Source organism: Poecilia latipinna, unplaced genomic scaffold (assembly GCF_001443285.1).
Source record: "Poecilia latipinna isolate Pla-1442-1.1 unplaced genomic scaffold, P_latipinna-1.0 Scaffold173, whole genome shotgun sequence".
Taxonomy (NCBI): domain Eukaryota; kingdom Metazoa; phylum Chordata; class Actinopteri; order Cyprinodontiformes; family Poeciliidae; genus Poecilia; species Poecilia latipinna.
The window spans coordinates 220,788-234,458 of NW_015112789.1; the positions used below are offsets into that span (position 1 = coordinate 220,788).

General features: G+C 37.5%; 1 protein-coding gene across 2 annotated transcripts in view; it reads right to left on the reverse strand.

Annotated features, from left to right (window-relative positions):
• Nucleotides 1–225: 225 nt before the first annotated feature.
• Nucleotides 226–13,671, reverse strand: part of atp11b (ATPase phospholipid transporting 11B) — an 89,113-nt gene continuing 75,667 nt past the window's right edge. The window contains exon 33 of one of the 2 annotated variants that reach the window (XM_015030103.1): nucleotides 226–265. The gene's annotated coding sequence lies outside the window, so the exon portion shown is untranslated. Of the gene's footprint in view, nucleotides 266–4,840; nucleotides 4,879–13,671 lie in introns of those variants that run through there. The other variant, XM_015030102.1, reaches the window with a different exon arrangement.

Here is a 13,671-nt window from a genome sequence, read left to right on the forward strand (position 1 = left end):
TGTAATACACACAACTATATTCTTGAAATATTACTTTACTCTTGTCATTCTTATTTTATTCTTGAAATTTGACTATTCTCATGATTGTATGACTGTTCTATATTTATATCCTATTTTTATTAGTATGGCCCTAATACGCCGACGTAAAAACCCAACCTCAAAATAACATTTTCCAAATACGTAATATCTGTGTTATGTTATATTTTATTTTCGAGCATTTCCTATGACAAATCTGTGTGTGTGTGTGTGTGTGTGTGTGTGTGTGTGTGTGTGTGTGTGTGTGTGTGTGTGTGTGTGTGTGTGTATGTGTGTGATGATGTTAATGAGTGAGACGCATCAGTGAGCTGTGTGATGGGTGCTAAGGAGAGGCTTGCTTTAAGAACCAGAACACACACCTCCCACTTGTGTCCGTCACATTCCTGCGGTCTTAGCAGAGGCTTCGCTCCCTCAAACCCAAAACCATTTAGAAACTGGACCAAAACATCACGAAGCCCGACACGGTCACTGGAATCCAGTCAGGCAGATAAATCACTCGAGAACCAGCTTAATGGTGATGATATGAAAACAAGTGATGACTAATTTTAGTTGTTGACAGTGTTGTGGGGTTTCTAGCCAAAATTATGTAGAAGTAGAACTACTTCAATTTATTTTTATACTTCTTTGTACTTCCATTTGGGTCTCAAATGCTACTAAAACGAACCAATCACTTAAAAATAAAAGCAATAATTTAATGGCTTTTTTGGTTTCCGGAAAATGAGCCATTTCAAAAACCTCCTGAAAGTTCCGTGAGCACAGCCCTGTTACCTAGCAACCCAGCCAGGCGGAGCCCAGCCCCATTACCTAGCAACCCAGCCAGGCAGAGCCCAGCCCCGTTACCTAGCAACCCAGCCAGGCAGAGCCCAGCACTGTTACCTAGCAACCCGGGCGGAGCAGGCCCCATTACCTAGCAACCCAGCCAGGCAGAGCCCAGCCCCGTTACCTAGCAACCCAGCCAGGCAGAGCCCAGCACCGTTACCTAGCAACCCAGCCCAGCCCCGTTACCTAGCAACCCACTCCTTTACTGTCCCATAAGGGGGAAATTTTTTCGCAACAGCAGCAAAGTGAAAATTTGACCACTTTTGTTTCCTCTTTTAGTTTCTCCAAATCCATATTCACCTGTGAATTTTCACACTTTTTCTTAACTGTTTTAATTTCATTGTTTAAACGAGTTAACTGATCAGTAGTTACATTAACTTTGCTCCAATCACAACTTTGCACTTTATTGTCAACTTATTCTCATTTTGTCTGTTTTTGTTATTTGTTATTTCTCGTCTGTTATGCCAAGTCGCTCTTGTGAAAAATTAAATGGGTTTTAATCTGGTTAAATGACGGTTTAATAAAATAATAATAATAAAAAGAAATAGGTTCACACAAAGATAGAATATAAAATATACAAAAACTGAATAAAGAAATAAACACTGTACAGTCAGGTCCAAATTTAAAAATAAACACTATGCAGTTAATAAAAAATAACTAAACCTAAAATTATATTCTTGATCCCAAAGGGAAATTAAATGTAAAATAACTAAAGCTGGGAATTCTAACTAACCTAATACAAGAGGCATTTCATCTGATTTAACTTGTCTTTTTTAATTTAGTGTATTTAATTATCTGATTTTAACCAAACTACAGCCAATGTAAGGCTGACTTCTCAGATAGCAGCGGTTTGCTGTGTACAGTAGTCATTTGTTCACCTTTTCCTCCCAGTTTCCCAAATTAATGAGATTTTCCTGCGCTTCAAGAAACTTTTTAGCTCAAGGATTTTCATACATTCTAACAGATTAAGGTCATTTACCACTCACTCTTGATTGAAGCTTCATGAAATGTCTAGTGCGCATTGAAGAAAAGTTCAAGGCGGCAGAAATGCTGGGCATTTTCTTTCATACCATCCGATGCCCTTAATCTGCAAGAAATGTGCTCTATGAAACTGCAATTTGCAGAATTCCACTTAAAAAAGTTGAAGTTAACTGTAAAGCTGCGTTAGTCTCTCTTTCTTTTCATTAACTGTTGAAGCAGAAAATTCTAAACACTTAAATGACAGTCATGTGACCTTATGTTCCTAATGCAGACAGAAAGAATAAGAGAAACGCTGCAGACGTTGGAAACGTCATATTTTCCTGCTTGAACAGATTTCACCTGATGACCTCTGGCTTTAAAGGTTTTTTTCTGCCCCGCTTACCTACATTAAACAAATATTTTAACTAGAAATGAGTTTTGAGTAGATTTATATATGATGTTCACTAAAAAACAACTTCATTCAAGGTTTGCTTTCAAAAAGAATCTGTATGTGTTGTTTGTTAATAATAATGTTAATCTGGTTTCACAGCAGACAAACATCAAGACTCAAGTCAAGGAAGGTCTTACGTTTAAAAAAATCTACTATGAAACATGAAAATGTGCATTAGTTACAACAAAAATGCTTTTCTCAAAATATAAACAGCATAAACACACAGTAAGGCATCCACCTCTACTTTTAATGCAATATTGATAAAAACTACTTTCTCCAGTTGCAGATTATTTCACTTATAACAATAAATTTTTCTCATGTTTTAAGTGATTTAATCTTCCAATTGAACTAGTTCTTTTTCGTCAAATTAAGGAATTATTGATGTGAAACAAACTCCTATATCGTGCTGAAAAGTTATTTGTAAGTCTTGTTTAGGACATTTGCAGCAGAAACTCAACCAAAATATTTGTTATAATTTTGTGTTTTTCCCGTGTTACAGAGAAATCACAGCCAAACAAAACCTGCCACATGCAGATTCAGCAGCTAAACATTCAAGCTACTTATTCGTATTTTTTTGCATATTGAAAGTAAATTTTAGCAGCAGCCTCACAGATAGCAATATTCATTATCAGTAACAGTACTTGAACAAGCTGGATGTATTAGACACGGGTTTTGTGAGGTCTGTGAAAGGCCACTTGGATCTCAAAAGCAGTGCAGCCCATTAAGTCATTTATGTGAAACTGTAACCTAGTTAGCGATCCATCTGCGCGTGACCAGAAAAAGGCCTATTCATTTTATCTACTCAAGGGCTGGCGGCTTCATTTGAATGAAAAATAAAATAAAATCTGCATAAGCCATTTTCTTTTCGTGGAGGTAAATTTTTCACAAATTAATAAACTTACAAAAAAACACACACATCAAAAACTGCATGTATTTCTAAACCCCAAAAATCAGATGCAGGAACGTTATAAGGCTTATATAAATATAATTTTCCTTCTAACTGACTGCAGCTCAGCATTAGCACCAAATTACAGCATGATCCAAGGCATGTGGGAGCCAGATTACCAAATGCTCCACACTGTATTAGTTCCATATTATACGAAAATCACAGCACTTTGGGTTTCATTTCAAAACATACGCAGAAATTAAAACATTAATTACTGTAATGATGGTAATCTGGGGAAATGTGACACCGCGTTAAAGCATGACAGATTTAGAGTATTTCTGAACGAGGCCAATTTAAAAACGCTTCAGTTCTTGTTGAGGTTTGAATGTAGAGACCCCTGGGGGGTGGGGGGTTATCTGGCTCCCTGCCGGGATGACTGTCCCATCCCGTCCAAAACCAACAAGTTCTCCGTTTTACATCTGATCACAAGCAGGAACGCCAACGGGAATTTACTTTGAAAGATTTGCTGCTTTATAACCTCCATCCTTTCATTTTCTGCACCGATTAAAGTGGTTTGGGCGACAGGGAGGTTCATGTGGTCATCAGTGGTTATCAGGAGGCGAGTTATACTCTGGACAGGTTCAGGGAACCACAGCAAAAAAACAGGAGTCGTAAAGACAACAACACAAAAACAAAAATGCTGTTGCTTATCGGGGTGTTGTATAAGTTCCCATCTTTATGTTTTTTAGGGTGTTTAAACACCTGATAATCCTGTAAACTCTGTTCAATTCGGGATGAAAATGTTAACATTTCTCACATTTTCAGCTGCTGTGGTTTACTTTCACACTGCTAAACTCTCTAAAAAACCCTTCCCCTCCTCACCTGTGGGGGCGCTACACCAAGAACCACTAAAGGAAACAACATGAAAACCTCCAAAGACACTGAAATGTAAACAACAATGGGATGGCGTCAGATTTTAGCGGTGTAGGATTTCCCTTTTGTTTTTGTTAAATGACCATGACTGCTAGACTCTTGTGTTTGTTTTGGTTGTATTTACCCAGAATCCCCTGCGCTTTAGTCCGCTTCCTGCTTTTAGAGCGATCTCCACTTAGGGTTCACACATTCATTCAAACCGTCTCAAACCAAACAGAGTCTGTTTTTTCTGTTCCGCGTCAAAGTACGATTACACATTCACACCTCCCAAAACGAACCGGACTTTCTACGCAAAAGAACCAGAGTTGGATAAAAACAGACTAAACAGGACTGGTGTGAAGGCATCTTTAAATGTGCTGAACAAAATAATCCACAAATGGGCGGGAATAAATCCACAGAAAAATCTGCTGATATGGATGATACATAACAGCGAAAATGTTTTTTTTTTTTTTTCTAGATTTGCTGTTAGGAATGTTGAACCATTTGTAGAAGAATCCTGACTGGATTCACTCGATGCAGAGGGGAATCAGCGCGGGAGCCACCAGACGTCATGGCCGATCATTGGAGTTGGAGAGGAAAAGCCCTAGAGGCCGTGATCTGACTGGACTTGGCATGGCTCTGCAGCTCGAAGGCCCGTCAGCGACAGCCAGGGATCACACATGTTGGTTAAAAGGATTAATTGGAAAGGGTTCTCGATTTCATTCAGCGCCTGTGAACAGTAACAGACTGTAAAGCACCAGAGTCAAGCTTTAGTTGGCCCATGTTTGTGTGTGTGTGTGTGTGTGTGTGTGTGGGATCAGAACCAGAGGTAGTACCAATTCGCTAAGTAGTCCAGTTGAAGTGGCAGAATGACTAAATGGTCCAAAACGGCCAAACAAAGATCCATATGCCCAAACTGTGAGCATGCCAGCTCTCGCTCTGAGCAGGCCAAGGCAAATCTTGTTGCTAGGCTTTACATGCTGGCAACGGTCCAAACCACTCATACATCAGAGTGAACTGTTGGACTTGGTCACACACACACACACACACACACACACACACACACACACACACACACACACACACACACACCACCATCATATTTGTCATGCAAGGCAAAGTGAAAGCTCCCACTGATTGAAAAGCTGGGCTGAGACGTGGTAAGACAGGCAAAAAGAGAGTGGGAGACATTTCTTTCCCCTTAACAACCATTATCTTTAATCACCACCTCTAATTTCTCCTCCTGCAGCCGGCTTCAGCCTCCAGATTCATCTCTTCATCTGTGCCATCAGCATTTTGGAAAGTGAGACAAAGTTTGGTGGAAGGAAAGGCCTCATGAATAACCACTAAGAAACACACAACTAAGACATGAGAAATTTGACAGTTTTTCCTCTTTCTGACAGTGAAACTCAGATAGTTTGAGTTGGTGCCACTTTTTTGGTTTTATCTGACCTTTAGCTGCATTTCCATTGACATTAAAATTGCACAAATTGGAGATCAATCAGTGAAGTTTATTTGTGTAGCACATTTCAGCAAAGTTCTTTACATCGTAAAAATACAAAAACACAAAGTCATATAAAACAATAGAAGCGTTAAATTTAGTCAAGTGTCACCGTTCCACATCTGAATGTTGACTAATGTTTCATTCATGGTGTTTCAAAAGCAACTCTAAAAATGGGAACGCCAACTTAAAAAAACCTTTTTTGATAAAAAGTTTTTGTTAAAATCAGGTGTTTTTTTCATCAACAACCAGATGTTTCAACTGCTAAAGGAAGAAGACGGCGCAGCGTGTTTTTAATGACTTATTGCATGAACAAACTTATTCAGTGTGACTTTGTGCTTTTTTTATTTAATGGAAACAACACAACTGCAAAATTGTTTTTTTTTATCCCCAACATTATTGGAATATCGACGAAGTTTTAGGCACATTTGTAATGGAAACCAAACTGGCAACTGCATTTCCATTGACCATATGATTGTGCAAATTGTGATGGAAATGGAAACAAAACAATTTTGAAAAACTCTAGTTTTTTGGTAAAGTTTTGGCAGTACAATGAGGTGTTATTTATTTTGGCCGTGTTGAAAATATTAAACTTTTCAAAACTGCAATGGAAACATTTTTCACATCACACGAGTCTGTGATCAAAATCTGCATGTTACTACTGACAGAAATGACAAAGAAGACAACAGGAAGTGGTTGGAAGATGATGGCATGTTTTTTAATGACTTATCACATGAACAAACTCAATCACATGTGATTTTAATTGCATTTCTTAATTAGTGGAAACAATGCAAGCGCAAAATTATGATTTTTTTTTTTACATTAATTGTCAAACTTTGTAATGCAAATGCAGTTATTAAGATCCAATATCTCATTCACAATAACATCTGTAATTAAGAAATTAAACTCAGTGAAGAAAACTAAATCAAATGTCTAAAAATAAGATCAGGTTTCTCTTTTTGACTCAAAAGAAAGATAAGGGAGATCTTTCTGTAAGTTTTTTTTTTTTTACTAATTTGGATTTTGTTTAATATAAATATGTTCAAAAATATGCTCCAGATATAAGTATAATCTAGATAGTGCTTAAAACTTAAATCTCCAATGTTTTAAAAGCAAAATTAGATTTCTAATTTGGATTTTTTTTTTTTTTTAAATACAAATAACAGTTAGGATCACTCTGGAAATCCAAAAAGTGAATTGGTGGGAAAAAACAACAACAAATTTTTCAAAAATGTATTCAAAAACAGAAAATTTGATCAATAGATAAAACTGACTCATTGCCCAGCCCTAAATCTAGGGAAGGTTATTAAAGTGTTTTATACAAATAAAGTAGAATTTACCTTATGAGACAAAAAGAAACTAACATTTAACCAGATTCACCTCAAGTTTTAAAGTGTTTTACTAAAAGGCATCGACAGCTTTATGACCCAACATTTTACCACTTCTGTTTCCTCTTTTTGGTTTCTAAAATCCATATTCACCTGTGAATTTTCACACTTTTTCTTAACTGTTTTCATTTCATTGTTTCAATGAGTTAACTGCTCAGTTGTTACATTAACTTCGTGTTTGCTCCAATCACAAAGAAAGAAAACTTTTCACGAGTTTCAAAGTCAAGCCAAGGAGAAAAACAAGGTTGGACTGGATTTAGTGGCAGAACCAGTATGAAATCAAAACCAGTTCCATCCATCAAAATGTCCAAAACAGGACGGCCCTTTAACCAGCCCTCTTTGCCTTTTTTTATCCAAGAGAAAGAAAAAATCCCTTCAAGCTGTTCTGTACAAACAGCTTACTGCTGTAATGGTGAAAACTAAAAGAAGCAATGATCTCTAAAGCTTGTAAAATGTAAATATTTGCTGGGTTTTCATAGATCAAGGTGCTGCAGTGTGTTTTCACTTTCAGACTGGGATTAACGTCCTCACAAAGAAACAGCAGCTGGTTCAGAAAAACAAGAACATTTCCTGTGTACATTAAACGCAAAAGTAAAGAGTTCAGCTACCTACAGGTGTACAGACCGACGCGTTGGGAGGAGTTTAACAGCTGGAGCACAACTAACACCGGATGGTCATCATTTTAATAAACGTGTCACTTACATTAATGTGGTGTGGAGAAAAAAAATAAAAAACTTGAGCAGAATCACAGTATTTCTCTATTTCAAACACATCATTGGAGTTTCAGATATCTGCTACCAATAGCCAGCAGATAAAAGCAGGAAACCCGGCAGCGGCGTGAAAACCGGGTTCCGGTTAATGCTGGATTGCCTTTTTTTAACATTTGTCGCCATCTGGTGGTGGAGAAAATAACTACTGAAACTCAGATAAAAAAATGCTGCCAAGTTTGAAGGACTATGAAGCAAAACCTACAGCCAGTTTAATCCCATTAAACATTTTCTACAGTTCATTCAAAGGTTTCTTACTATTCCTGACTTCATTTTTCCAGAATTATTTAGTATTTTTAAATTTGTCCACATTGAAGATTTTCCAGAAACAGAAAAGATTTTCAGTGATTGACTAAAGATTTAATTTTATATTATACAGTTCAGTTTTATTATTACATGTTCCAACACCTGAATAATGTCCATGAATTTGGTGTTTTATTGATGGTGAAGCCTAGTGTCTTTTTGAATATTAAAATTTCAACATATGATTTTTAAATATTAAATGATTCATTTTTATTATTATTTACTCAGTATTTGAGTACTCTTTTTTATCAAATACTTTACTTTTACTTGACTAAAAATATGTTGCACTCTTGACTAAAATTGTTGGCTTCTCTATCCAGCTCTTTTATGGACTTGCCATCCAGAAACCACTTGTTGGTTGTGCAGAAGGCTCCACTTCTGCTTTTCACAGATTTACAGTCGTATAGCTGTGAATCTGTTTGCAGCCATTTTCATGTGGGAATGTAAACGTTGAGTAGGGAGGCGTGCCCAGCACCAGGAACCACGTGTCAATATCTAAGAATGATTTTTGTGCAAAAAAATGTAACGAACATATTTTGACTTTTCCTAACCTGTTCAAGGAAGCATAATAGGTCACCTTTAATTATTCCACAAGCCAAAAACAGTTTTTTCTGCCGCTGCTATAATCGACTCAAACCTTGAGAAAAGGTTCTCCCTGCGTCGTTTTCCGTGGCTGTGGGTGTTTGGTGGCACGCCGCCTCTTCAGAGGAACATATATGAGGGTAGAAAGACGGACGGCTTTGAAAAGGAAGAAAGCAGGAGAAGCAGGTAAGCCTCATGTTTGGTCTGCAGCTGATAGTGGCTTTGGGTAAACATACCTGAGCCGTCTGCCTCCAAACACACACCTGACTCCACATGTAGCGCACAGGAAGGAGCGGCCGCCTGACCACTCAGGCTCTTACTTTAGTCGTCTCTGTTTCATAGAAAACTGGAGATTTTGTTGGTAGAAATGAAGAAAAGCATTAAAGCCACGAAACTCAAAATTCTGAGGAAAAAATGTTTGAATTATGTGGAAAAAGTCGCAATTCTAAGAAAAAGAATTCAGAGAAACAAAATCAGAATTCTAAGAAATTTGTATATTTCTAAGCTTTACATTAGTTTCAGGCTGGTATTTCTCCTCACATAAAAAGTTGAAGGAACAATTAACTTGGAAACAGAATTACATAAATATATACTGATAGATGCTGTATTAAAATGTAATCCACATGAACAATCTTCAACTTTTTAAGCTCAGAAATGTCACTTTTTCCTAAACATTTCTGAGATTTTTTCTAACAAATTAGACTTTTGGAGCTTAGAAATGTCTAGAAAATTTCTGAGAATAATTTCAAAGTTTATTATTTTTAGGACATTTTCACCTTTTCAAATGTGCCTGTTTTTTTAGGCAGAAATTTACTCATTTTTTCCATTATAACATATTCCTTGATTAATTAAAACTTTCACATTTATTTCTGTCTAATAAAATCCAGAGGAAGAAGCAGTATTACTTGATGTGCTCAGTCATTTTTGCACAATCCCACACACAGTAGCAGGGTAATGGCAGTATCAGGCATTACTTCAGTCGCTGCAGATAAGAGAAGTTGTGAAACGAACTGTGCAAATCTTTCCACTTCAGCTCCAACTCAGGCTCATATCAAAGGTGCGGAGCGATAACGGGCCTCTCCGGCTCATACACACGGTTTCAGATAGACTCGCTGCCTGTGTTGGTGGTCTCCCCCTTCTCTCTTAGATTAGCTCACTGACTGACTGGTATGTATGTCTCAATTCCCAGACATCAGGCTCAGTTAATGAAGTTAGGCCAAACATGTTGCAGCAACAGTTCCTGCATTCAACCTGCGTTACTCAGGGTACCTGCGGGTTTCAGCAAGTCAAATTTAAGACTTTTAAAGACCTTTTTCATGCCACTTTGAATTACACTTAAGACTAAAAAACTAAATATAGGGAATGGTTGAGGGATTTTGCTGCACTTCAATCAAATTAATAAAAAACAGTGAAATTTCTGGGGGCTGTTTTTGGCTCCTGGCAGCAGCTTTGTGATTCTCTCACTGCTTATGAAAAGCTTTGCCTCATATTTAAAAGGTTTTTAGTGCCTAACCTCATATGGTTAGACAACAGAAGTGAGCCAAATCAAATGAATGTTGTCTAGCTAACTGACGATAAATTTGAATTTTACCCAATGTACATGCAAAAAGGCTAGCTAGCAACATTATACTAGCAGCTAGTTCCCAGTGGTCTTAACCTACGGTGGCCATGAAGGGTCAATAACATGCAAAAGCTTCAACAACAAATAGCCACAATGGAGGTTATGCTAGAATGGAGGCAATGATTAACCTACTAGCATAGCTTAGCATGACTCCCATTGTAGCTTTTGTAATTATGGTGCGGCTTTTCGTCTTTGCGCTGCGGCTTTTCGTCTTTGCGCTGCGGCTTTTCGTCGCTGCGCTGCGGCTTTTCGTCTTTGCGCTGCGGCTTTTCGTCTTTGCATTGCGGCTTTTCGTCTTTGCATTGCGGCTTTTCGTCTTTGCGCTGCGGCTTTTCGTCTTTGCGCTGCGGCTTTTCGTCTTTGCATTGCGGCTTTTCGTCGCTGCACTGTGGCATTTTGTCTTTGTGGAGTTTCTTGTTGCTTTGTTGCTTTTGCATTTTGTTGACCTTGGCTTTTGTAACACAGAACAAAGATGAAGATCTCTGCATGTGACTCAAACATTTGCTTGAAAAAAAAAATCCTACAAAATAAATAAATAAATAAACTACAGATATTAGATGTACAAGTTTGATTCTTTTTAAGGACGCGTGAACACCCTTTTATTTCTGGATGCGTCTTCTAGGTATAAGTAGCCATAATAATGAAAAAACCTTTTGTGCAACATTCTGTATTATAAGCTGAACTCAGGTCTCTAAGTTTGTGTTAATTTGAAGCTTTGAGACAAAAAACACAAAACAGAAATCTGATGTAGATCTTAATCTCTCCATCTACTGATAAAATAACTGCTCCTATCCAAACAGGATGCAATAACTTCTGCTTCTTATGCACCTTGAGCGTAGAGTGTAGTGCATGCATCTGCAGGTGTGCCGTAACCGTGCACGCATACGTGTGTGTGAGTGTGTGTGACATTCTCTCCTGGTGCTGGAGCAGAACAAACATGGATTAGAGCCACACCACCATGCAGGTACCAACAACTCCCTGTTCATCGACACTCAAACTGCAAACAGTCCTGCTCCGAGCGCCCAGATGCTGCGGCTTACATGATGTCAGGGCCATTAAATTTGTGTAGCCGCCAGATGAAAGGCCTGTCATTTGCACAGAGCTCGCTATTAGGAGGCTCATAATCACTCATGGACAGACAGGTTTGCTCCCCAGGGCACGGAGCCATCAAAGGCCTCCAACCGTGATGGCCGAGGGGAGACTCTAGGTTTTGTTTCTACTCTTATAGTGATAATTAGTTTGTTGGTTCTTGTTTTCCCCTATTATCCATTCATAAACTTTACTGTGTGATAAATATTGTGCTGCAGGCAGAGAGGCCGTCGTCAGCAGGAAAGATTAATGAGTTTATTGAAAGCCTCTACACTCATGAGCTTATCCACTCCCATTTGTGCAAATCATCAAACACACACACAGGTTTTCCATCTTCAGCTTACACACGATGCTTTTACACTGACCATATCACTGTAATTTGACAGTTTGAAAATAAATTTTGAAAATAAATTTGCTTGATGGAAAAGTGATAATTTTGAAAAAAAAAATAGTTTATTTTTTTATTTTTTTGCTGTTTAAAATTGGATTATTTCGCATCCCAGGAATCACATGATCAACAACAGGATGTTACTACTGACGGAAACGACAAACAAGACGACGACAGGAAGTGATAGGAGGCATGAATTTGTAGAAAATTACAAAAATCCAAACTTTTAGCTTAAAATATTAAGTTGATCCTCCAAAAATATTTTTTTCTTGACATTTCATATCAACAGGAAAATCCCACTGAGATTAGAAAATCTCTTACAAAAGAATCCTGACTAAGACCGGCAAAGACTTTACAAAACATTCACAGCAAAAACATGAAAGGTTAATCAAACCCATCAATATATTAGTTAAAATATTCCTCAGTTGAAAGACTTTTCAAAACCAGAACAAGCTTAAAAACGTTTAGTGAAAAAAGCACCTTTTGATTCATTTATCATTTCACTTATAACATGGGAAAATGTCTTGTTATTAGTGAAATAATCTGCCAATGGAATTAGAACTATTTAATCAATATTAAGGAACCATTTACTTAAAACAAGCTTCTATGTCTTCCTGAAAAGTTACTTGTAAGTTAGTTTTGCCTTATTTCAAGTGAACTAAGGTATTTGTACTAGAAACCGGTTCAAAAATACTTGGTAAGATTTTGTGTTTTTGTGGAGCAACTGTTAGGTTTAGCCTCCACCCAAACAAAATAATTTACGTGCATCTTACTTCTACTCATATTTTCCACCTTTTTAAAAAAATCATTTGACCAAAACAACATGGCTGTTGTTTTTCTGGCTCCACTGCCTGTCCGTATGGAAACTAAAATCTGCTTCTCTGTATGTGTATAATTTATAGCGCTTCATGTATTGAGCTCACACACTCGAACAGATTCAATTTGTCACCCATGACCGGGTCTGGTGAGGTGGATGAAAAACGGCTTTGGTCCTTTCCAGGTCACAAACCAAGAAGGCCAGGGTGTCGGATAAAGAACCAGCTCTGCAGGAAACCCAACACCACTCACTTGGCCTCGCATAAACACACACACACTCCATCACAAAAACACACACTCCAACTGGAACCAGCCAACATAAACTGGACTTATTTACCACTGTAACCAACTGATCTTAGACGTCTGGCTCACAAATAGAGTTGAGGGATAATAAATTATTTGAATTTTTGGTTTTTGAACATTTTATCTTTGGAAGCAAAGATTTTCTTTTCAGTAATAAACTCACTGAATTTTCATAGTTCAGATAAAACCAATATATATTGTAATAGTCACATGACCAATATCAACAGATAATACATTGATAGAATAGTCAATATAAAATTTATTGAATATTCACTGATTTCCATCATGAACCACACAGAATTCTGGGAAATGTAGGCAGAGGAAAGATAGCTGCTCATCCCTTCACAGTGGCATCGACTAACTCTAGTAAGTTAACCAAAGACTTAGTAGTCTTTGATTGCCTAGCAACAACCTGCTGGGTATGAAGCAGTTTCAAGTTTCACCTCTTAGTTGCTTAAAAGCAAAAAAACCCCAACAAAAAACCCGGTGTGGAGTAAAAACTGAATAAAACAGGGAAGGTCACAGCAGCAGCTTGACAATATTTCAGATATTTAAAACAAAAAACAAATCAATAATTATCAAAGTCAGCTGATATGAAACACCAGGGAAGATAAGTGTCAAAGGCAGGACTTAAAGTAAAAAAAAATCCTGAGCCTGAAACTTATAGTGGTGATAGAAATTAACTATACCGTTGCTATTGCCACAGTTTAATAAAAAAAAGTGTCTTTGAATAGTGCAAACAACAATACCAGTTTAGACTTTGAGCAACTTGGTAAAACTGTATTGTGTAACATTAAAACATGCCTGGCTGAAACTGGCATGTTTTAGCCATGCATGGCTAAAACATGC